At 39.5% G+C, this 25757-nt stretch overlaps 1 protein-coding gene and 1 pseudogene across 1 annotated transcript in view; both read left to right on the top strand.

The window, feature by feature from the left end:
- Ptprt (protein tyrosine phosphatase receptor type T) overlaps positions 1–25757 on the top strand; it is a 702580-nt gene that overhangs the window by 390581 nt on the left and 286242 nt on the right. The gene's annotated exons all lie outside the window — the stretch shown is intronic.
- LOC122120580 lies at positions 9844–9992 on the top strand (annotated as a pseudogene).

Genomic DNA, 25757 nt, shown 5'->3' with positions numbered 1-25757 from the left:
CCATACTCTTGGATAGGCAGACTTAATATAGTGAAAATGGCAATACTGCCAAAATTAATATACAAATTCAATGCAATTTCTATTAAAATCCCAATGACGTGTATCTCTGAAATACAGAAAACAGTCCAAAAATTCATATGGAACAACAAAAGACCTAGAATAGCCAAAACAATTCTAGGGAATAAAGACAACATGGGAAGGATATCCATGCCGAACTTCAAACTCTACTATAGAGCCATAATAACAAAGACAGCATGGTATTGGCACAAAAACAGACCCGAAGACCAATGGAATAGAAGATCCAGAAATAAATCCACATGCCTACAGTCAGCTGATATTTGACAAAGGAGCCAAAGACATACAATGGAAGAAACACAGCCTCTTCAACCACTAGTGCTGGGAAAACTGGGTGGCCATATGTAGAAGACTAAAAGTGGACCCCAGCCTATTGCCATGCACCAACATCAACTCATAATGGATTAAAGACCTTAACATTAAACCTGAATCTCTGAAACTACTGCAGGACAGAGTAGGAGAGACGCTTGAACACAGTAAGGAACTTCCTGAACAGAGTCCCAGGGTCACAACAAATTGGAGAGAGACTCGACAAATGGGAGTACCTTAAAATAAAAAGCTTCTGCATAGCTAAAGTTATAGCAACCAAGCTAGAAAAACAATCAACTAACTGGGAAAATCTATTTACCAGCAATATATCAGACAAGGGGTTAATATCCAGTATATATAGGGAACTCAAGAAACTAATCCCTCCCAAACCTAACAAACCAATTACTAAATGGGCAAGGGAACTAAAGAGGGACTTCTCAGATGAAGAGATAAAAATGGCAAAGAAACACATATGGACATGTTCACCATCCCTGGTTGTAAAGGAAATGCAACTAAAGACAACCCTGAGATACCACCTTACCCCAGTCAGAATGTCCCACATCCTCAAGTCAGCAATGACAAATGCTGGAGGGGATGCAGAGAAAGAGGAACCCTATTACACTGCTGATGGGAATGTACACTTATACAACCAATTTGGAAAGCAGTCTGGAGGGTCCTCAGAAAGCTAAATATTGACCTCCCTTATGACCCAGTCTACTACTTCTAGGCATCTATCCTGAACAACAGGAACCAGTATACAAGGACACATGCACCTCCATGTTTATTGCAGCACTGTTCACAATAGCTAGGATATGGAAACAACCCAGATGTCCCACCACAGATGAATGAATCCAAAAATTGTGGTATCTATACACAATGGAATATTATGCAGCCATTAGAAATGACAAAATAATGGCATTTGCAGGGAAATGGATGGAGCTAGAAGAAATCAGGTTGAGCGAGGTAAGCCAAGAGCAAAAAGACAAACATGGTCTCCCTGATATGTGGATGTTAAATCCAAAATGTTAGGTGATATGACAAAATTAACAGGACTTAAGAAACAAAGGAATTCCACTCATCTGGTTGAATCACTACTAAATAACCCCATGCTGCTGATCACATGTATGGTATATATGTGCATACTGGAGGGAAACCAGGAAGACGACACAGAATTAGAGGGAATCAGGGAAAAACATACAACAGCGAGACCCATCAGCTGCACTGGACATTGACCAAAATGAACTAAGCAACTTAATGGCAGTGATGGGAGGGAGGGAACAAGTGGGAAAGAGGAAACAACTAATGCTATGCAAAACAAAAGAAATGTACATACCACCCAATGTGGAAGAAATAACGTATTGCAAAGCTCATAGAACTCATAAATGTTATAGACCGTGATAGACAATTTGCTCCAGGAAAGTTAGAATGTGTTCGTGACTTTAACTGAGCAACACTGTGAAATTTGGGAAATTATGTAACCACTTAATCACAATAAAAAAGTTGAAAAAAAAAAAAGTTAGCCCCAGGCAGGAAAATCTATGAGATTGTTACCTCCAATTAAGCACCCTAAAAGCAAGAAGTGGAACGATGGCTCAAATGGCAGAGTATCAGCCTTGAATGAAAAAGCTAAGGGACAGAACCCAGTCCCTGAGTTCATGCCCCAAGACCAGCACCAAGAAGATAAAAAAAATCCAACCAGAGAGTTGTGGCTCTTGGGGTAAAATCTCGATCATCTGCTTTTTAATATGATTGACAATTCCCTGATGAATCACCCAACTCTGGTTGGCTTTCCCAGTGCTATCTGCTGACTGCACATTCTACTCCCAAATCCACAGGTTTATAGCACAACCAAAGCACACTTCTGGGCTCTCTTAATGCCTTTATCTAGAGTGTTCCTTCTCATGCCTATTTTCTTTCCTCTTTAGTACCATGCTGTAGGATCCATTCAAAGGTGTTTGTCTCTTTCCATCAGCTAGATTAGCCCCACTTCTGGTTTTCTGGTGATTAATTGGAGATAAGAGTCTCACAGACTACCCAGCCTAGGATGGCTTTGAACTGAACTGCGATCCTCAGATCTCTGACTCTTGAGTAACTAGGATTACAGGTGTGAGCCACAGGTCCTTGGTGTATACTTTATTTTTAAGCTTTCTAACTCTTCAAGATAAAGATTATCATCCCCATTTACCATTGTTGCTTAGAGAGAGGAAGTAACTCTCCAAAGATCACAGGAATAGTAAACAAATCCGAGATTCCTATCCATTTGATTACAAAGCCATATGATTTCTCCAAAAGTGCTCAATAAATAATCACGAAATTGATCTGAACTTCCATTCACCCTCTAGCCACCCAATTTGGGTAACCATGAGCTTGCAGATGAGGGGTGAAGGAGATATACTAAGGTTTTAAGAGAGAGAGACAGAGACAGAGACAGAGACGGAGCAATAGAGAGAGGCAGAGAGAGAATTGCTGGACGCTGATAGCTTATGCCTGTAATTTCAGCTACTCAAGAAGCTGAGATCTAAAGATTGAGGTTCAAAGCTAGCCCAGGGAGGAAAAAAATACCTAAGACCTTTATTCTTCAGCAAAAATATGGAAGTGGAGATGTGGTTCAAATGGTAGACTGCGAGTGTTGAGTGAAAAATCCATGTGAGAGCACCAGGCTGTGAGTTCAAACCCAAGTACTACACACAGTATACACATACATGCACACAAACATGAAATTAGAAAAGTCTGGAATCAACCTTGGCCTGTGAGTCCTCGTCCAGAGCACACTGGGTCTTCCAGATAGAGTTGTCAGATCCTTCAGGAGAGATGTTCTGTCAGTCAGTATTACATGCACAGGGGCTGGTGGGTAGGAGAAAGCAGGTAGGGCCAGACTGAGGGAGGCTGCATGCCATGGATAGATATGGCATCATGGTTCATTTGCAAATCTCTTGTACCTGAGCTTGTCTTGGCTGAATAGAGGTAGGCAAAGCCTGCCTCTCTTTTTCATGCAGTTGACCTGATGGCTTTGGAGGGTTCTGACATAAATTTCTGACACAAATGTTCACTGTCAGGCTTTGTCAACATCCAAGAAAATTGCAGTAGGCAAATTGGAGTAATATTTTTCATTACTGGAAGAAAGAAATTTCCCTATTCCAAGTCAATTTTGAGAAAGAAAATCCTTCTCCCGCCTCTGCACAGTATTATAAAAATGGGCGAGGCTCCCTATGAACAGCAACCAGAGCAGCTCATGAAGTTTCTCATTTTCAATAAGTGAGTAGTTTAAAAGCAAGAATAAAAAGAAAGAAAGAAAGAAAAAGTGTCCTGGACCACACAAATGACTCCTTCTCTAACTGGAGGCTGCAGTGATTGTGTTTGATGTGCTTGCTCCATCGGAGTGGAGAGACTGGTTGCAGGCATTTTTTCTCAAAGGGGAAGCATGCATTTAAGATTGGAGTTGGCTGTGGATTGGCGGTTTGAATTTTGCCATGTTTGTATTGGGCTTGAATTTTTGCCAAGGTTTGTATGGTGAAAGCTAGCAGCTAGAGTCAGGGGCTTGGGAAGGTGATATAGTGATTGAGGATTGGTTGAGCCACACCCATGGAAATGAGATTAGATCCCTTATCAAAGAAGCCTGAGGAAGCTAGTTCACACGTTGTGTCACGTGGCAGCCCAGTGAGAAGGCCCCATCTGTGAGGAAGAGAGCCTCAGTCGGCCTAGAATCTATTGGTACCTTGATCTTGGACTTCCCAATCTCCAGTATGTGAGCAGTACTTTGGACTTCCCAATCTCCAGTATGTGAGCAGTACTTTTCTGTAGTTTGTTTAAAAAAATAAAAATAAAAAAAGCTGAAGTCTCTGGTAGTGTTCATTTTCAAGGTGAAATCTCAATTTTATTTTATTTTTATTAACATGCAATAATTGTACAAAGGGAGGTTTATAATTACGCAAAGAAGAATTTCTTTCTTTTTTCCAACAGTATCCCTAACTGACTAAGACAGAGGCTTATAAATTTTTAAGTTTGAGGAACACTTAAAGGAAAGCTCTTGGACTGCACTTGAAAATTAAACTCTGTATCTGTTGCCCAACATTTGTAGCTCATGCCTAGAATCCTAGCTCTTGAGCAAGCTGAGATTCTCAGGATCACAGGATTGTGGTTGGAGACCAGGCTGAGCAGAAAAGTTTACTAGACCCCATCTTCAAAATAACCAGCAAAAAGCTGGCCTAGAGGCATGTCTCAAGCAGTAGAATGGAAGGTCAAGCAAGGGCTGGACTCTGATCTCCAAAACCCAGTGTATACACACACACACACACACACACACACACACACACACACACACACACACACACACACACACACACGCACACACACACACACACACCTTTATTTAAAGCAAACAACTTGATGTTTTGGTGTACATATACATTGTAAAGTTGTTGTTCCTGCCAAGTTAATTAACCTATCTATCTCCTTACAATTTTATGATTTTCATGTATGTGGCAAAACTCCTAGAGCAACTGTCTTAGGAAATTTCAAGTATGTAATATAGTACTATTAACAATGATCAACATGCAATACATTAAATCTCCAGAAATTACTTATCCCATATAATTGATAACCAACATCTCCCCATTGCCCCAGCTCAGCCTAGAAGGAATTATGCAACATTTAGTAAGTCTGATCAGGAAAGACAAATACATCATGATCACACTTATATGTGAAATCTGAAACAATTTAATGCATAAAAGCAAAAGGTAAGATGATCTCCATCTCTTTTAAAGATTTCCTCTTAATGTCTTCAATCTCTTTATTCTGTCATGTATTTGTTCTGCAGTATATTTGCCATTACAGAGGTTGGCTTCTATTATAGTGATGTGTGTTTATGTGTATGCCTGTGTATATCTGTGTATTGTGTGTTAAGCTAGACTTCAAATCAAGATAAAGACTTTTATCTTTTAGAACTGTTTCCCCATCATTTAAACTAGCTTTAGCATATAGAAAATACTCAGTGGATGTTTGACGTTTGTATGATGTTATTTGGCCTCTCTTCCTTCCCTATAGCAGTAATCTTAATGTCAAAGAAGTATGGAAAGAAAAATAGAAAGTGCATCTTGTGTTCCTTGTCCATGTTCTCTTCACATCCTTGTCTGTCTGCCCAAAGCCACCCTTTTCCATACATGCACCAAAGACATGTACCTGTCACCTGTCTTTAGGGTTCTGCCTGAAACCGTCTCCCTGTAAATTTCCTGGGTGCCATTCTAATGCCCTCCTAAATTCTCATTTGGGGAAGGCAAATGTTCCTAAGAACTTCTTTCTAAGAGTCTGCACCTAGAGAATTAATATGTCCATGGCTACAAGGAACCCAGGGTACTGCACTTGGTGTAATCTGTCTGTCACGTTCATTCCCATAGTAACAGCTTCCACAGATATGAGCTAACCTCACCACCTTCCACTGCAAGTATAAATAAGCACACCATCCCCAAATTCACTGTGGAGCAGGTTATCTTGCTCACTGTTTTAGCTTTTGAGATACAAAACAACATCTCCCTTTGCTCCTCTATAAATTCCATCAGATAATTATCACTCAGCTCCAGAGTAAGAAGTAGGTAGAGGCTATTAATCACCCACCGTGTTGTTTTCTGCCCAGGGCTCAGGAATCCATTGGTGGGAATCTTATATCCTAACCCAGAGGAGTCTCAGGGATGGTAGTGCCCTTGGTGTGACCTTGAAGGCTGCCATCCTGGCTTTGTTAAGTTTTCTGCCAGTAAACAAAGAGGATGACTTTGCTCCAAAAGTGACACCTGTGACACTAGATTCCAGCAGAGGAAAGCAAAGCTTTCTTTGTTGATGTTTGGAAAGGCCGAAGTGTACAAAATCACAGCAGCTCAAAAGTGTTTTCAGCGACAAAATAACAAAGCTTTCCGAGATTGGCCCCATCTGCATCTTGATAGCTAACCTTTGGTCACCATCCCCTCACAATGAGCTAACATTGGCTTAGCAGGTGACAAATGGACCCCATTCTACAGGGGGTTATTCAGCTGAAGTTCAGCACACACTTTAAATTTCAAGACGCTAGTTGTTTACATTGATAAAATATAATAACAGTACCAGGAAACAAAAACAATTTCACTTTCTTGGAACTGAAGTGTTTTTTTTTCTCTCATCATGTAGCCTTCTAGTCCCTCTCTGTGTGCATATGAAATTTTTATATAGTTATAATTATTGCATCTTTATCATTTTAAATGCTCATCTTCACTTAAATTTTACCACAGTCATATTATGAGCCTTTTAATGACCACATAATGTCCCATCTAGTGCACTACCACAATTTATTTAGCCATTCCCTGTGACATTCACATGGCCTCCAATATTTCTCTGTTGTAAATGAGACTTGCATGGAATCTCCATGAATTTTCCTTTCATCTCATCTTTTAATTGTCTGTTTTATTATAATCTTTAAGTAGTTGTACAGAGGAGTTGCAGTTTAGCAATACTGTGTGTCTTGATCAGTGTCACCCACCTCTTCCAACCCACCCCTTCCCTCATTTTTATTTTGTCAGCCATAAGGCTTGAACTCAGGGCCTGATGCTGTCCCTGAGTTTGGGGTTGTTTTTTTTTTTTGCTCAACGCTAGTGCTCTTCTACTTTGAGCCAGAGCTTCACTTCTGGGTTTTAGGTTGTTAATTGGAGATAAGAGTCCCACAGACTTTCCTCCCTGGGCTGTCTTCGACCTGTGATCCTCAGATCTCAGCCTCCTGAATAGTTAGGATTACAAGTATGAGCCACCAGCACCTGGCTCACTTTCTTAATTTTGTAAGATATACATTCTTGATTATATTTCCCCCTTCTCCACTTTATTGTCCTGTCCCCTTCCCTTTGACTCTCTTTCACCCTTTTCAAGTACCTTTCTGATGTTCAATTTTGTTGAACTTTCACTTTGCCTTTCTAAGGAATTATACTATTTGAGTTCTCCCTTGACTCTTCCATATTGCAGTTAATTCATTTGAATACACTTACATACCACTCAGTATATTTACTTACTAGTCTGTAAGCTAATTCTAGCTTCCACATATGAGAAAAATATACAATTTTTGCCTCTCTGGGCCTGACTTACTTTGCTTAACATAATATTTCCAAGTCTTTCTATTTCTTTACAAATGTCACAATATCATTCTTTCTAATAGATGAGTAAAATTCCATTGTGTATTTATACCACATATTCTTACCCATTCATCCACTGAGGGGCATCTGACTCCATACCTTATAGTGAGTAGTGTTGCAATGAAGATGGTTGTGCAGTGGCCCACTGTAACCTGGTTTATGGTCTTTTGGATAAATGTCCTGAAGTAGAATTGCTGGATCATAGGGTACTTCTGTGTTTAATTTTTTTTGAGGAAACTCCATACTGCTTTTTGTATTCCCATCAACAGTGTATTAGGGTCCTCTTTTGGCTGCATCTTTGCTAGCCTCTACAAGTGTTTGTTTTCTTCCTTTGGGTAAATTTCCAGGATTATGTTTGTGATGCCAAAGGACATGATCCTTGCTGTTCTTCTGGGTTATACTGCCCTCTTGGATATTACACACCATCACCTCAACTCTGATCCAAGAGGTCAGACACACAGAGGTTTCTGTCTGAAGGAGACTGAGGTGTCTTTCAGCCATAACCACCTCTCCCATGGAAAGGGCTGAATATGTGCTATGATGGAGATTTCTAGACACTTCCTGGCAGGTACTTCTAGATGAAAGCACCTATCTAGGTGGTAGCAGAAACCCTCTGCACAATATGCCTCTGAGAGCCTGGGAATCCCTCGGCCTCACCCAGGTGATTTGCATTGTTCCATTCTGGGTGATTCAGAGATTGATTATGAGGGCAAGCTGAGGACCAAATTCCTCTGGTCTTTCATTTATCAGCTACTAACTGCATATTAATGAAACAATACTGAGTTAATATTTTGAGTGTATTTACTAAGCATTTGTTTTGTTTCTGGTCTTTTTGTTGTTGTCATTGGTGGTTGTTGGTCATGGGGCTTGAACTATGGATTTGGGCACTGTCCCTCAGCTCTTCAACTCAAGACGAGCACTCTACCACTTGAGCCACAGCGCCATTTCTGGTTTTCTGAGTAGTTTATTGGAGATAAGAGTCTCATGGACTTTCGTGCCTGGGCTGGCTTTGAACCGTGATCCTCAGATCTCTGCCTCCTGAGTAACTAGAATTACAGGTGTGAGCCAGTGGCTCACAGCTTCTGGTCTGTTTTATTAACTTGCAGTTTTCATCGTGGGGGCAGAAAAGAACATGGTCAGTTTTGGAGCTTTGAGGTCAGATCTAAGGCAGAGTCCTATAATTTCCAGTTCTACCACTTTGACAAGTACCTTCCAATTAAGAAATGTGATCCACATTTTATAACCAGAAATTCCTAGTAACTGCAATAAAACACAAACTAAAATAATTAGACAAAATTGATTCTAATAATATATTTCACTTATATCCAAATAGTATATTTATATATAATTAATACAACATTAATGTAGTCTTTTTACATGCTAAAACTTGAAATGAAGGGCATGTTTTATATCTGCAGTAGATTTCCATCCAGACTCACCACATTTTAAGTTCACGATAGAAAAAAATATATTCCATTTCTATTTTTTACTAGAATGGGAATATAAATGCCGGGTCTATTCACTGGCGGTGGGGGTGGGGACTCCCAGGACACTGTAGGAACCAATAAATGTCAGGTTTTCCTCCCTCACCTTCCTATAATCCATCCATCCATCCTGTGTCAGTCAGGGCTCAATATTTGCCTCAAAATATAAATGAAATACAAAAATAAAATACTCCATAGTTTCATATAAAGTTTCCAGTTCCCCATCAGGATGACCTTTGGGTGAGCTTCTAAGGAAGGGCCCTTGGTTGGCGGTCCTTTCCTTTGCTTCAGTTTCTACAGTACCCTGGGGAGGATTTTCAGTGACCATTTCATTTTTTCGCCCCTACAACTCTACATGAAAGAAGACATAGTCTCACCATCCAACAAATAAGGCTGTTTAAAGTTCTTGCTCATATGGAGGATGCATTTTCTCACTGTTACTATATTGAAGATATGATCCAATAACATACTTTCTTTCACTTAGTATTATGTCAAAACAATCCCCCCCCACATTGCTAGTCTTTATCATCTCATTCAATGACAATGTAATATTTCATCAAATTGATAGACTCTAATTTACTTACCTATTCCCCTATTATTGGACACTGTTACTGTACTACAGATAATGGCGTTATCTTTATAACCCATGGAGCAAAAGCTGACAAAGCAGATATAGACAGAGTGTGTCATGAATTATGCATAGGACCAGGTTACAAGAAATGTATTCTGTTTAATTTAGGGGCAGCAAATAGAGGTCCAGTGGAGCTTGTGAAGTAATGCTAAAGTAAGGGGTAATTTTCAAAAGTATACAGTGGGACTTGACGAGGTTGGGGAGCATATTCGTTTTGTGTGTCTTCTGTAACAAAATCACAATACACTGGTGGCTTAAAAACAAGAGGACAGTTGCAAACAGTAAATCCTCTTTTGCACCCCAGAACTCATTGTTGAGTATGAGATTTTGGTATATGTAAGAAAGAATATGCTTCCTACAATAGTTGGCAATGTGGAAGTTCATTAACTCACACAGGTTGGCTCTGAGAATAAAGTTGATGTAAAAGCTAAAAAGCAACAACCACAACAACAAACACAAGAGGAATGATTGATTCTTTTAGTATTTTCGAGATTAGAAGGCTCAAATCAAAGTGTCAGGAGACTTTGTTTCTTCTAGAGGCTGTGAGGGAGAATCTGTGCCCAACTTTCTTCTCAGGTATTCCTTTGTGAATGGACTGATCACTCAATCTCTGCCTCCATCTTCACATCACCTCCTGCTTGGTGTGTCTTCTCTTTGTGTATTAGGACCTTCGTCATTGAATTCAGGGCCTACTCTGTTCTGGGATGGTCTCAAGTTAAACTTCTTCACTTGATTATATCTGTCTAGATCCTGTATCCAAATAAAGCCATTGCTGCAGGCTCTAGCTGGAAAAACCTAGCTGGAGGTCAACATTGAACCCACTTCAGGAAAATAAAACGTTTAGATTCAGGAAGGCAACTATTTTTTTTCCCACAGCCTTGTTTTATAGACATGTGAACCAAGAATCTGCTTGTCTTTATTCAACATAATATACTGTCAACCCACCTTATTTTGTACATTGCTTACACGCATGGTAAAAAATAAATAAATAATAAGAAACAAATGTCAAAAAATTTAAAAACTTTGAATTCCTGCACATGCATCATCTGAGTTCAGATAATTCAGGGAGGCTCCAAATTGATCCTAAATTAGCGTCAGTGGTGTTCAAATCATCCTGTGATCAGATGAGCATGTTTCTACCTTTAATTTTGTGAAAATACAATCTGCCCCTGAAAAAGCAAACAATACCCCAAGAGTAAGGCGATAAAATGAAAATATGAGATTTGTTTGAAAGTATGCTTATGTGTATCGGAAGTTGTGCAGTGGTATGGGAAGAAAAATACAGTGAGCGTAGGGACACAACTTGTTGTTTTCTTTCTTGCTATTGTTTTTAACGTATTTTAAATGTACTATGTGATTTTTTTTGTTTCTTTTGCATGTTCTTTCCCCACAGTATAACCCCTGTTTCACCATATATGATGTCGGTGCCCTACATCTTGTATATACATTTTTCTAATTTGGGGAGGGGAAGGGAAATAACAAAATGCTGAAATAAGGATACAGGTTAACCCATTGTAACAATGAGATGTACAAGACACTATGTTGAAAATAAACTTTACAACTTGGGAGAGGGAAGGGGGAGTTGGGGAGGTGAGGAGGGAAGGGATGGTAGGGGAAAAACAAAGGGGAGGAGGTCACAATGCTCAATAGGAAATGTACTCATTACCTTACTCATGTAACTGTAACCCCTCTGTATACTATTTTTACAATAAAAAAAACATTAAAAAAATTTAAAAAATGCAATGCGCATGAGCAGAGAACAGTGCAGAAGCCTGTGCCTCCCGAGCATGTGCAGGTTCCTCTCAGTGGTGGTCTCCTGGGAACCAGTCACTTGCTCATACCAAAAGGTCTTTTGTGTTGGAAATGGGTTTCGCTGTCAATGTACACACATCTCATGTGTGTTCATTTTACTTAATGATGTAGGTTAGTAATGATTCACCATTGTAAATCCTAAATAATAGTGAAGACATCATACATCACTACCACTGTACATTTTATTAAAGAAACTGGCTCATTATCCTAACCCTGTTGTCCATATAATGTCTTTTGTACACACAATTAAAATAAGTTTTGCATGTATCCACATGTGTATGAACATACATAGGTCTACATGACAGACCCTATGCCAGCATTTTAATGCTGTTTTTCAAATTATGTCAAAAAACTGAAGTTACGATCATTGTACTCTTTCATTCACCCAGTATGTGAGAGGTTAAATGAATTGCTCAAAATGCTGTAGTGCAAAGAACAGCTGGGATCTGAACCCAGTCCTCACCCACTTAACTACTAGATCTCTGTCATTATCCTTCACTCTTTGACTTTGTGTCCTAGAACATGCTTTCTTGACACTGAAATAGGAGCATTCTTTCCCATATGAGGACTCTGAACTATTGTCTATTGGTCCATTTGTCCATTATTATCACACAATTTTGATTTCTATAATTTTATGGCATATTACCAATAGTTGAAAGACCCATCTACTCTCCTTTCTCTTATCCAAAAACATTTTGGATCTTGTCATATATTTATTTTTTCCAGGTAAGTGGGAGAGAATTTTGTGAAGTTACAGTAGAAATCCTATTGGATTTATATCGTACCTGTAGTAAATTTATGAATTAATTTAGGAAGAATTGATACCTTTACAAAATTGAATTTCTTATGAGTCCATAAAATCTTTTATATTTCTGAATAGAATTTCATAGTTTTATTAGCATAGGTATTTTACATTTCTAGTTAAGTCTGTTCCTCGATTTTTTTTTTCATGGTGACCGTTTTGGATAAGATTCTTCACGTATTCCATTTCAAACCGGTCATTATTTCCATGACATTTTCTGTTTATTATGCAATGTGAAGATATTGGCTTTTATATTAATTTTTATAACTCGCCACATTACTAAATTCTTTCATTTCTTTTCTAATATGTTTTTCAGTTGATTCCCAAGGCTGACTTGCAAACAATAGCCAATTTTATTTCCTTTTTTTAAACAATAAGCTTGCCTTTTCTTTCAACCTCTGGTTTAATTGCTTTGGCAATTATGTCTGGGACAGAGGACATCTGCTCTTGTCCTGTACCTAATGGTAGTGCTTGGATTCTTTCAACATGAAGCAAGAAGGAAGATTTGAATGTGAGATAGCTTTTCCTTTTATCATGTTAAAAACTGCTCATTTATTTCCATTTTGCCAAGTCTTTTCTTTTTCTTTTATTTAATCAGGAATGGGTGTTGTATTTCTGTAAAAGCTTTTTCGGTATCTTATTGGTATTCATCCAGTAAATGCTTATTAAAAGAGTGAGCAGTGAGCAGAAGTCTTTACCCACATGGAGGCTGGTGTTGTTGAGATGGTAGGGAGGTAAAGTTTCAAAGGAGATACTCTGTCCCAGAAAGTCTTGTCCCAGAGGAGCTGCACAGAGTGAAGGCCTCCAAGCAAGGATGAGACTTGAGGTCTGGGAAATAGATGAAACACTAAGACCAGAAACGATCAGCTGATTTTCTCTTCAACTGTCTAACATGATGAAGAATGAATGCAAATTTCTGATACTGAAACATCTTGCAGGTCCAAAACAATATCTCATCTCACCACTATGTAGGATTAATTCTGTTTGGGATGGTCAGTCCAATAATAATTAATTTACATTTTTTAAATTGTTGCTCTTGGCTTCTCAGTCAGGGTCGCACTCTGTAGCAAGGCTGGCCTCAAACTCCCATCCTCCTACCTCAGTCTCCTGAATGCAGGATTACAAGTGTGAACCACAACACTAAGCTTTAGTCTTTTCACCTTCATGCTCATAAATAAGCTTGGCCAAGGAATCACTGAGCCAGTCTTTGTAATACCTTACTTAATCAGAATTGTTGTTGTTGTTTTGGGGGGTGTTTTTGGTCTTTTTAAAGGATTCCTAAAAGAAGACTTAATTTTCTAAGTACCATTTCACTGAAGTAGGGATTATTTTTTCCCTCCCGTTCTCCCTTCCTTCCTTCCTTCCTTCCTTCCTTCCTTCCTTCCTTCCTTCCTTCCTTCCTTCCTTCCTTCCTTCCTTCCTGCCTTCCTGCCTTCCTTCCTTCCTTCCTCCCTCTCTTCCTCCCTCCCTCCCTCCCTTTCCTTCCTTCTTTCATCTGTCCTTTCCTCTTTTCTCTTCCTTCCTTTTCTCCCTCCTTACCTCCCTTTTTCCCATCCCTCCTTCTCCCCTCCCCTCCCTTCTCCCCCTCCCTTTATCTCTTTCCTTCCTTCTTTCCCTCTATCCCTCCCTCCTTCTCTCCTTCCTTCCTTCTTTCATTCCATCCATCTGTCCTTCATTCCTTGGATCCTTGAACCTGAGGGCTTTGTGCTTGTTAAGCAAATGTTCCACTACTTGTATCTTAAACACCGGACAATTCTTCCAGGTGTCCTAGTGCTTTGAGAGGAGCTCAAGACATGTGGATGCTCTTACGTATATTACTTCATGTCACAATGATTGATATATTTATGCTTTGCATATGCTTTCAGGCAAGTGTGTCAGCTTGTGATTTCTTGGAAATTCACTCAGACTTTTAAATAGAGTAGTGATAAGGTTGGGTAAATGTATTGTGCCTTTTAAAAATTTTATCTTTGTTACTGATTATTAGCCTTCTCATAAATTTCTATTATTTTTTAAATTTATACTAATACATAATAGAATTTATCACTTTAGGGGGACAGTTTAATAAATTTTGACAAATGTATACAGTTGCACAGATTCTATCACAGTCAAGAAAAAGAATATTTCTAGAAGCCCCAAATTCCCCACATGCCCTTTTGCAATTGATTCTTCTTTCTTCCCAGAGCCTACAAACCATATAGTTTATTCCTTCTCAGATGTCATATAAAGAGAATCCCCCTGAATGCAGCTTTGTAATCTAATTCCTTTGATGGAGCATAGTGCTTTCACGAATTATCCATGTCATTGCATGCATAAGTAGGTTATTCTTATGTGCTGAGTATTATTCCAGTATATGAATATCTCACTTACCATTTTATGGGTAGAATTTAGGTTGCCACTACTTTTGTTTACTAGGAACAAGACAGCTATGAATATTATTTGTGTTCAAGTCTTTGATAGAGATCTATTTTTATTTCTCTCTGAGAGGTACATATGATAGAGTTTTCTGGATCCTATGCAAAGTAAATGTTTAATTTTATGTGAATCTGCCAGAAAAATTGCTCAAGTGTCTGGTGGTACCGTGGTTAGGGTTCTGAATTCAATCTCTAATAATGAAGATTAAAAGGATAGTAAAGAGAGAAAGAGAAGAACATTTTATTTCTGTTGATTTCACTAGTTGTTAGTTCCACGATGCTATTATCTAAGTGGAAATACATTTGATTGTTGACTAATACAATCTTAAATATATTTCTTGCACACACTTGGCACTCTACTACATGAACCATGCCTTCAGTTCTTTAAATGTATCTTTTAACCTCATTTGTAACTTTTTGTTTATTCCTCCTTTTGCTTGCCTCAGAAGTTTTCATGTTTCTTTTCTTTCATCAAAATTATGACTTAAATAATTTATCTTTATCCTTTCCATATGTGATGAAATATGCAATTTTGGCAGCATTTCTTAAGTTTATATGTGAATCACAATAGTTACTCGGTATTTATTTCCTTTCCTAAATGTATTATGTGGTAGTCAGCAGAACAAAGTAGGTTGTGCTTCTAAATTAAACAAATTTTCTTTTAACCCAAGTGGAGGTACTATGACAGTGGCTATAGACAAGAGGTAAAAAATATATTGTCATAGTTCAAAATTTTTGCTCATAAAAATAAAGAGAAGGCTAGATTTGGCCCATGGAACAAGCTCTGTTCTGAAGGCTAAAAAAAACACTCAAGTTTGCATTGTTTTAGTTCTCTTCGTTATACTTTAACACATTTTCTCTGAAGCTAAATCAGAAATGAAAATAAAACACAGCCTAGTATATTTGAAGGTTCTTCACTGCTCAAATATGAGCCTCCCTCAAAAAAAAGTAACTTCTAATAACCTATTGGCACATTTGCAAAAAAAAAATTAATACATCAGCTGTGCGCTGATGGCTCACACCTATAACCCCAGCTATTCAGAAGGTTGGTTCAAAGCCAGCCAGAGTAAGAAAGTCCATGAGACTCTTAGCTCCCATTAATCACAGAAAAGGCTGGAAGTGACCCTGTGGCTCAAATGATAGAACGCTAGCCTTCAGCAAAAGAAGCTGCCACAGCACCCAGGCCCATAGAGTTCAAGTCCCAGTACCGGAAAAAAAAAAATTAATACATCAGTCTGTACAAATATCCAAGGTGGCATTATTCTGGATTTTTCTGTAACTTGTTGATTGTAATGTAATAAGTCAATTTCAAGAACACAAGTGCTGAGACTGAATGTATCTGTCTGTGCTCTCATCTGAATGTACCCCTCCCCCATGGATATGATGAAACCTAATTGGTTGCTGTGATGGTTATGAGGTGAGATCTTCAGAGTATTATGTTATGAGGATGGAGACCTTATGACTGGGATTATAAAAGAGGTATGGGGGAGCCATTGCCCATTACTCCTACTGAGGACAAGCAAGAAGAGCTAGCATGGAAGCACCAAGTAGACCACTTTAGACACAGAACCAACCTGGCTGCCCCTTGATCTTCCTCCGCCTCCATACTGTAAGGAATTACATTTTTGCTATCTTTATAAACCACCCAGATTCAAGTCATCTGTTTTAGCAGCAGGATGGACAAAGGTGGTCAACATAGATCATTTTTTTCCCTTTTGATCACATTATTCAAATACAAGAAAGATTGTTCTGCGTTATTTTTAATTCTGTGGTCATTCAGTGTATAGGCAGTAATTATTTTCTCATAATAAGTGAAAGATTCAAGATATGTTTAACAAAAAATCTGAAGCTTCCTATGGAAAGAGAAGTTCAGTTATTTTAGAGAGATTATTTTTCTTATGCCTTGGATTTCTTAGTTTTGTAGCTAACAGAATAGTTCTTTTTCTTTATCAACTAAGTATCACTTTACATATTAATAAAAAATTTTCAAATATATTAAAATATATTTATGTGTTTCACTGGATAAAACTTCCACTTTAGCCACGTACTATACATTCATATAAATACTCATTCTATTCTGGAATTTCTGTTCTGTTCTGCTAAATTATTATTTGTTTCTGGACCAGAAATACGCTGTATTACTTATTGGGACTTTATACTAATTCTGACAAAGAGAAATGATGCCTCTTACTACTTCTAGTTTGCTGAGGCATGCAGTCTTCCACATATAAAATAGCTGGGTAATTCACTTTATGAATTAAAAACATAAAGATTCTGAATGAAGTTGGATTTCTTTGAGTGCACTGGTTTCAGAAATAATGACCTATTTACACTCTTGAGCTTTCTCATTTATATACATGCTGTTTCTTTCATTTGCTTAGTACATGCTTTTATATTTTTCAATAAAGTTAATTATTTGCATATATGCATCTCTCTCTATATACACACACATACATTCATCTCACTCTAACAAGTGTTTTCTTTTTATTCTCATATTATTTTAGTCTGTTATAAATGAGTTTTTCTTATCTCTGATCATTGGTATTGATTTTTCTGTATTTAAATTGCGTCTAGTCAAAGGGACAACCTCTAGACAAATTCCAGGACTTTTTGAGAACTCTCCCAAATTTTTTAAGTTTTCAGTCACATCATTTGCAGGAAGATTTATTTCCCTCCGAGTCCTATTTCAGTATTTTTGAGTATTTCATTTCTTGACAAAGAGAATCAGCTTAATCCACCAAAACAATAGTAAGTACACGTGGCAATGGCTGACATGCCTGACTTGTTCATGATTTTAAAGGACAAGGCTTTCACAATTTATCCTGTTACATGAGGTTTAATGAAGATTTTATCAAGTCTTCATTATATTGAAGTAGCACCCATCAACTCCTATTTTAGTTAAAGTTTTCATTAGCAATGTCTGCTGGGTTTTATCAAATGTATCAGGACTTATGCATCAATGACATTTTACTCTGTGACAAGTATCAGGAAATCTTATCTCAAAATGGCTTAAAGCAAAGAGTGAGTGTGTTAAGCCAGGCACCAGTGGCTTCTATCTGTAATCCTAGCAACTCAGGAGACTGAAAGATGATGGCGGTTCAAAGCCAGCCCAAGCAGGAAAGCCTATGAGACTTTTTATCCAATTAACCCATCAAAAATCCAGAAGTGGTGCTGTGGCTCAAGTGGTAGAGTGCTAGCCTTGAGCAAAAAAAGCTCAAAGACAGTGCACAGTCTCTGAAGTCAAGCCCTGTGACCTGCAGAAAAAGAAAAAAGAAAAGAGAGTGAAGGGGTCGACTCTCATAGCTGAGAATGCAATCATGAGGACAACAAGGACTCCATGTGCTATGCAGATCTGGTAACTCTGCCAGACTCGCCCACTGTGGCTGCTCCATGGGTTGTAGAAACACTAAAACAGGCTTTTAGCTTCCAACCAAATGGTTGGGAAGAGTCCAGTGAAGTCCCTGGGACTTCAAGAAACCATCTTACTCGACCTCACAAACTTTAATGGAGTCATAGTTCCCTGCTGACTCAGAGATCCCTAACCAGGGGATTGTGAAGTGCTAGTTGGCTCAGAGGTAGGTGGCAAGCTCTACCCCTAAGCTGTGTAGAGTTCTATCACATGTACATCTGCTGAGGAAAGGGGGGCAGGTGGATCCCCAGAGGAAAGTATTGGCATCCGTTCCCAGAATAAGGGAAAAGAGCTACTGGGTGGCAGAATACCAGATGCCACTTCAGCATCTATTGATTCTACCATATGGCTTTCTCCATCAATTCCTGGTGGTAATATGTTGCCTTGATGTATTTGCTGATGATGAGCCATCCTTGGACTAATCATTGCCTCGTCACGGTTTATCCTTTTGATACACTGATTGATTCCATTTGTTTAAAACTTTCCATCTGTTTCATAAGCAAAACTGGTCTCTTGTTTTATTTTTTTGTATTAATTCTGTTATGTTTTGGCAGTTGTGTTTGAAACAAACTTCCTTTTTGGACTCACTGAAATAATTTAAAGAATTAGAATTACTTCTTTTCAAGGGTATACTTTTAAAAATCAGCTAGAAAAAAATAGGACCCTAAGCCCATGGAATTGATTTTTTTTGGGGGGGGGGGGTCCGGTCGTGGGGCCTGAATTCTGGGCCTGGGCGCTGTCCCTCAGCCCTTCAGCTCAAGGCTAGCACTCTACCACTTGAGCCACAGTACCACTTCCGGCTTTTTTTCTTTTTGCTTATGTGGTGCTGGGGAATCGAACCCAGGGCATCATGCGTGCAAGGCAAGTGCTCTACCACTGAGCCACCTTCCCAGCCCTGCTTTTTTTGTTGTTGTTGTTAGTCATGGGGCTTGAACTCTGGGCCTGGGCATTGTCCTTGAGCTCTTTTGCTCAAGGTTAGCGTTCTATACTTTGAGCCACCATGCCACTTTTAGTTTCCTGGTGATTAATTGTATATAGAAGTCTCATGGGCTTTCTTGCTTGGGCTGGTGAACCGCAACCCTCAGATCTCTCAGTCTCCTAAGTAGTTAGGATTATAGGTATGAACCACTGGCACCTAGCCAATTGGGATTTCTAAATATAAAAATACTTAAATAGAACTCTTAAGCAATTTTATGGTTGAATTTTACTTTTTTTTCAATCTTAGAAAAATGATTTGTCTCCAGGTTTTTGAGCTGTTGCTGTGGAGTTATAGATAAGAATCTAATTAGAATTATGAATACATTTAATCTGTTTGCTGTTTGTGTTACATTGCCTTTCTCTTTCTAATATTTTACATCATACTCTCTTTATCCTTGTTTGTCTCACTGATGATGCATATGTTTTCCAAAGGCCAACCTTGTGCTTTATTTACATACAAATGTTTCTTTCCTATGTCATTATTTTCAGTTCTTATATTGCCCTCACTGTATCTGTTTCTTTCTTTCTTTCTTTACTATTAGTCTTGGGCATGAACTCTGGGCCTGGGCACTATCCCTCAGCTCTTCAGCTCAAGGCAAGTACTCTACCACCGGAGCCACAGTGCCACTTCGGGTTTTCTGGTGGTAATTGGGGATAAGTGTCTCACAGACTTTCCTGCCAGGGCTGACTTTGAACCACAATCTTCAGATCTCAGCCTCCTGAGTAGAGAGAGAGAGAGGAAGAGAAGGAAAGGGAAGGGGAGAGGGAGAAGAGTGGGAGAGAGAGGGAAAAGGACAGGTGGCATGAGCCACCAGCGTCCGGCTTGTCCTTATTTTGTTACTTTTTACTTGGGTCACCTTTCTCAGTGTGCTTCAGCTGCTTCCTCTTTTGTCATACAATAGCTCTCTTCTTTCTCTTCATTATGTTTTACATAGGTTGAAGTTTCCATTTGGACCATCTTTCTGATCTAGGGTCTTTGTCTTTAGGGTAAAGTCTAAAGTTTGTTCACTTCCACAAAAGTAAGATGTCCATTTGAATTTGATTATGTTACTATGAACAATGTGACTTATAAAATCATTCCCTTAAGAGCCAGGTGCCTGTGGCTCACTCCTGTAATTGTTGCTACTCAAGAGGCTGAAATCTGACTATCCCAGTTAAAAGTTAGCCTAGGCAGGAAAGTTGGTGAGACTTTTACCTCTAATTAACCACCAAAAATTAAAAGTGGAGGTATAGCTTAAGTGGTAGAGTCTTGAGCAAAAAAGCTAAAGGACAGTTTCCAAGTCCTATGTTCAAACCCTAGTACAAACACTTTCTGTCTCTCTGTCTCTGTTTTTCTCTGATTCTCTCTCTCTCTGTCTGTCATGTACATGCCCACATGCACACGCACACACACACAGAATTCGTTATGATTTTCTTGTTAGCCAAATTATGATCAATTATGTATATCTGTCTCAAAACCTTAAGAAGAGTGCTATTCACTGTACTTTGGGTTTTCTAAGTCCACAGAGTGCCGCTTCATGCCAATATTTCCCTTTTTCTGTGTATATCTTTGTGTGTATACTTATTTTTTATCTGTTCAAATGACAAAGATTTACATTAGTGCCTTGCTGAAGAACAATTAAAACATCACATTTAGCTGTTCTTATCAAATTCTCTTTATGTTAGTCAGTTTTGGCTTCTGGGATGTTCATAGCTCATACACAATATTTTTCAAGGTATCAATTTCAAATATTCTATTTATTAGTCCTTTTCACTTGAAATTTTCTTGTTGCTTATGATCTTTCACATCAATGTGATGTTAGGACTAGGAGAATTCTTATGCACAACATAGATTAGTCTACTGTTTTTACTAACAGTGATGAGAAAGCCAAGAAAGAAAAGTCTTGCCTGACGTCATGAAAAGTGAATTTGGTGAATTTGGTTTCTCTCCTCCATACCCTATCCTCCACTACCCTGTGTGCAAACTGGGAATTAGAGGAGTATTTGGTTTAATATAGGCCCATCATGGAAGTGATGACATAATTCTAGCTTCTCCGGAGGCTGAGATCGGAGGATCATTGCTCAAAACCAACCTGAGCAGAAAAGTCCATGAGATTCTTATCTCCAGTTAATCACCAAAAATGCCAGAAGTGGAGCTATGGCTCAAATGGTGGAGTGCTAGCCTGAGGAAAATAGCTCAGGGATAGCACTCATGAGTTCAGGCCCCAGCATGAGAGGTGGGGGAAGGGAGAGCAAAAGGAGGAAGTGGGGGGAGAGGAAGGGAGAAGGGGAGAGAGAAAGAGGAGGAGAAGGAAAGGGAAGGAGAGAGGGGGGAAGGAACAGGCAGAGGAGAGAAAGAGAGAGGTTCCTCGTGGATTGATGATTGAATAAATCTTGGTTGTGGGGTAGAATGGCGGTGAGACCATCATTCAGCTATTCTAGAACCCAGGTACTAGAACCCAGGTTCTTTCCGCTTGGTATCCTTGCCATAACTTGGACCATTTGATTTTTCTGCAAGACCTGCAGGCAGACAAAGGAGGAAGAGAGGGGAGGGAGACACAATAGAAAGAGAAAGAGAAAGAGAGAGAGAGAGAGAGAGAGATTCCTTGTGATGTCTTCTTAACCAAGCCAGCAATGATATCATAATTTCCACATACATTCTACAGGCCAGAACTCTGGCCCATTGGGTAAGTACAGAGCCCTGTCTAGCCACATGCTCAGGAGAAGAAATATGCCCACTGAATATCTTGCCAGCCTCTGGCCTGTGCTGTCCTCGAATGGAGAATAGCACTGAATTCGGATGTGGAGTGAGAACAGCCGAACTCAGGGATCCTATTAGACTGGAGGATGAACTTCCAAAGTGACTTTGGAGAAGTAGAGCTTTCGTTAGGAAATGGGGTAAATGTACAGAGACCCTGGAGGGGTGAGGAGGTAAAGTGCTACTCAATGGATATCAAAGAGCCCAGTGTTACCCCAGCTATAAGAGGATAAGATAATGGGATAGCTCTCTATACCAGTGAGGGGTAAAAATATGTCACCTGTACTGACCTGGCTACACCAGAGGGCTGAACATGTCTGTCCTGAGCTGCAGGTAGTGTCAGAAAAGGAGTGGAAGAGAGAGAGCTAAGACCAGTCAGTCTTTGTTCCCAGGCATTTTCCTGCAGGAGTTTTGTGACACTGGACAGAATATCCATCGCTGGTATTCCCAGGTAGAACTTACATTTGCCAATTGACCAGGTCCACTGAGACTCAAAAGTCTTCAGGACAGAAAGAAATTCATTTCTCTAATATCAAATTTTAACTCTGAAGTCGTTTTTTTTTTATCCCACATGTCCTGAAAGGCTCCTATCAAAGGTATACCCTAGATGCTGCAAGTAAAAGCAGCTGCAAAGCACTTGAGTTGCAAAGCTCAAGTGTGTCTCTGTGACACACCCACACAGGTCCATCCTGGGTTGGGAGTCAGCACTTGTGCCCCCAAGCCTCACCACTGGGATATTCTTTGTAATTGTGGTGGGAAAAAAATAGCTAAACTCTGGAAACAACAAGAAATAGAGAAACTGTTGAGGTAAATCATGTACTTGCACATGATAGAATATTAGTAGAGCTAGTTAAAACGTTTGTGAGGAAGTTTAATAATGAAGAGTAAAAGTTCATATAATAAAATAAGGGCTAAAAACTATGTATCCAGAGTGATTGAAATTAAAAAAAAAAAAGAGTGAGGGGGGAAAGGGAGAGGTGAGAGGGGTTTGGAGCCTATAAAAATGTGTAAAGTCTTCTTCCTGGGCAATCAGACTAAGTCTTCTACTCTCTCCTAAGTTTGGCACCATGTGCATTGAATAATGAAAAGAGTTGTGTCAAATTAACTGTTCTTGGAGAATCAGGTGTCACAGTCATCCATGTAATACATACATCCTCAATGTGTGGACACACAAAAACACTTGGATGTGTACACACACACACACACACAAACTCACACACACACATCCTAGAGTCTTCTTGGAAAAGCTAAGACACATGAGCAATAGCAAATGCTCAGCCAATGCTGGAAGTTAGTAAGATTGCATGGCTCATAACACACACTGTGTTTCATTATCCCATTTGCTTTACTAGAAAACAGATTTATTAGTCTCCTTTTCTCTTGTGTCCCCAAACCCTACTTTTCCCCTTACAGTTGCCACATCTTTTTGGATATAGGTTCACTGGGTCAAATTTAATCCCATTCCAAACGGGCTCAATAGTGAAGTCTAGGGCTGATCTTTCCCTTCTCCCCCTCTCTTTCTCTTTCTCTCTCTTTCTCTCATTTTCTCAATCACTCTCACTCTCTCTCTTGCTCTCTCTCACCCTCTGTTGTCCTGTGTGCATGTGTGAGTGTGTGAATAATGTTCTATCTTCCAAGAGCAAGCAGGACATTTTTCCGAGAGTGAGCATGTACTTTTTTTTTTGCATTTTTCACAAATATGTTGGTCGCATACTCAACTCCTGCCTCTTGAGCCCAATTATCTGAAAATAGACCCTCATCTGTTTTAGCCCAGTCTTGGTTGGTTGCAAATAATAGAAAGCAACTCCACCTGGCTTAATCAAGAGAGGAAGGTTTGCTGGAAAGGTACAAGGATAACTCACAAATCACAAGTCAGGCAGGCTTTGGGGATCCAAAACTCACATTTTAAAAAACCAGAGGCAATGATGGATTGTTTCTCTTTTTTCTCTCTTCCCCCTCCCTCACCCACCCTCCCACACCTACAGCCCAACACCTCTGTCATTTCTGCAAACCTGCATCATTCTATCCATTCCATCTACTATCGTCTTCCTCTGTCCTACAACCCCACTCCACCCCATTCTAGCCATCATAACAATTCTTTGCCTGTTTAGAATCAGAGGAACCCAAACCCAAATTCTCAGGACAACAAGGATCTGAATATTCCAGGATAGGAAAGTATTTACCAGTTCTGACAAATAGAGTGGAACGTCAACCCTTTGAAAGGAAAACACTCCCACTATCAAGAAGAGCACTTAAGAAATACTGTAAGTGTGATCCTGAAAAGAAACAGGGATGGTAAGAGTGAGTTCTAATGGCTCGTGATTTGTTCTAGGGATCCACCTCCACTGCCTAGAGAACCAGCTGACAGTAGCAGCAGTTGCTGCCTGGGGCCTGAACTCAGTTGTCTGGAAATCAGTGCTGGGCTCCTCTTTGATGACACGTTTTTCTTACGAGAGTACCCCTGACCCCCTTCCTAGATGACAGAGCAGGGTTTGGAGAGAGCAATGACAAATCTAAGTTCACATCTTTAGAGAGATGGTGTTTGGTCTAGTGGGACCCTCAGTCTAGTTTTTCCTTTTGCCAGTGTCCCATCTACTGTCCTTGCATTAGCTGTGTGTGCACATGTGTACATGTGGCCATTTGTGCATGTGTGTATGTGCCTCTGTGTGTGTGTGTGTGTCCTCATCGGCAGAATAGTGGTTACAAAATAATACTTGCATTTTCTTTTAGGCTGATAAGCTTGTTATCACAGTAAGATGGATTAGTTGTAAACATTTTGAAAACTACAGAATACTCTAAAATATTATTTTTATCATTTTTATCACTTCTCCTAGCTTACCACCCCCATGCCAAGATTTACATTAAAGTGTTGGCTTGATACACCACAACACTCATGCGTATTGTTTTGTTGGGGAATATTTGAGAGGATGGCAGACAGAGCAAGTGAAAAGATGACTAGATCGATAAAAGTTTCTGAGAAATTAAACCTGGGATGCATTAAGATGTCAACCTTGATAGCATTTTTAAATAGAGATTGTTTCTTTAAAGCATCATGACGTTTGTACTTGAGTTGTTCCAAGTACAGGTTAAGTAGATAGTTATTCTATCCACTTAGTAAAATGGAATCAACCTATCTCCTTTGCCAAGCTACACCTGTATGCCTCTCCTGGTAAAAACATAGATCCTGCATTCCCAAGCCAGAAATCAGGGTGGGATGGGGGGCATCATGGACTTCACCTCCTTCCTCACACCACACATCTTACCTGGCTACCAAATATTCCTTCCCTTTCCACGAATATAGCTTTGTCTGTTGAAGTCCCAGTTAAATCTTCCCCAGCTAGGGGAATATCCCACCCTGTCTTGTTGTTGTCCTTTCATTGATCCTTAAGCTTGCTGTCTTAACTTCCTAAGATGTACATTCAGTCCTGTCGCTTCACCTGCTGGAAAGGCTCAGAAGTTCCGTTCCCTAAAGCCCAAGCACGTAGCAGAACTCACAAGGCCCTTTCCTTTCTTCCCCTTCATACCTGAGTCCTTCAGCATGTTTGGTACACTCTTAACAACCCTGAGCCTTTGGGGGAAAAAAACAAAAACAAAAAGAACATGTCCTCTGCAAGGATATTCTTTTATGCCCTCTCTCTTCCCTGCTCAGTGACCCTTATCTGGCAATTCATGGCTTCTGGGTGGTGCCTTTTATGAGACAAGCAGAGAGAGATCCTCTTTCCTTACCCTGAGCTCCCTGTTTTGCAAGTACCTTTATGTTACCCTTCTCACAAACATGGAAACGATTGAAAGATCATCCCCTCTCTAGGTTGTGCTCCCTGAGGGCAGAATCAATAAAGAGTCATACTTGTATTCCTAGGGTCTTTTTTCTTGAAGAGGTGAGTAAGGGAAGGTTGGCTTTGAACTCAGTAGGTAACCTAGGCTGACCTCAAATTCTCAATCCTTCTGCCTTTGTCTACCTAGAAAT

The sequence above is a fragment of the Dipodomys spectabilis genome, unplaced genomic scaffold (assembly GCF_019054845.1).
Source record: "Dipodomys spectabilis isolate Male_0828 unplaced genomic scaffold, ASM1905484v1 ptg000175l, whole genome shotgun sequence".
NCBI classification, from domain to species: Eukaryota; Metazoa; Chordata; class Mammalia; order Rodentia; family Heteromyidae; genus Dipodomys; species Dipodomys spectabilis.
This window is presented reverse-complemented; position numbering and strand designations above follow the sequence as displayed.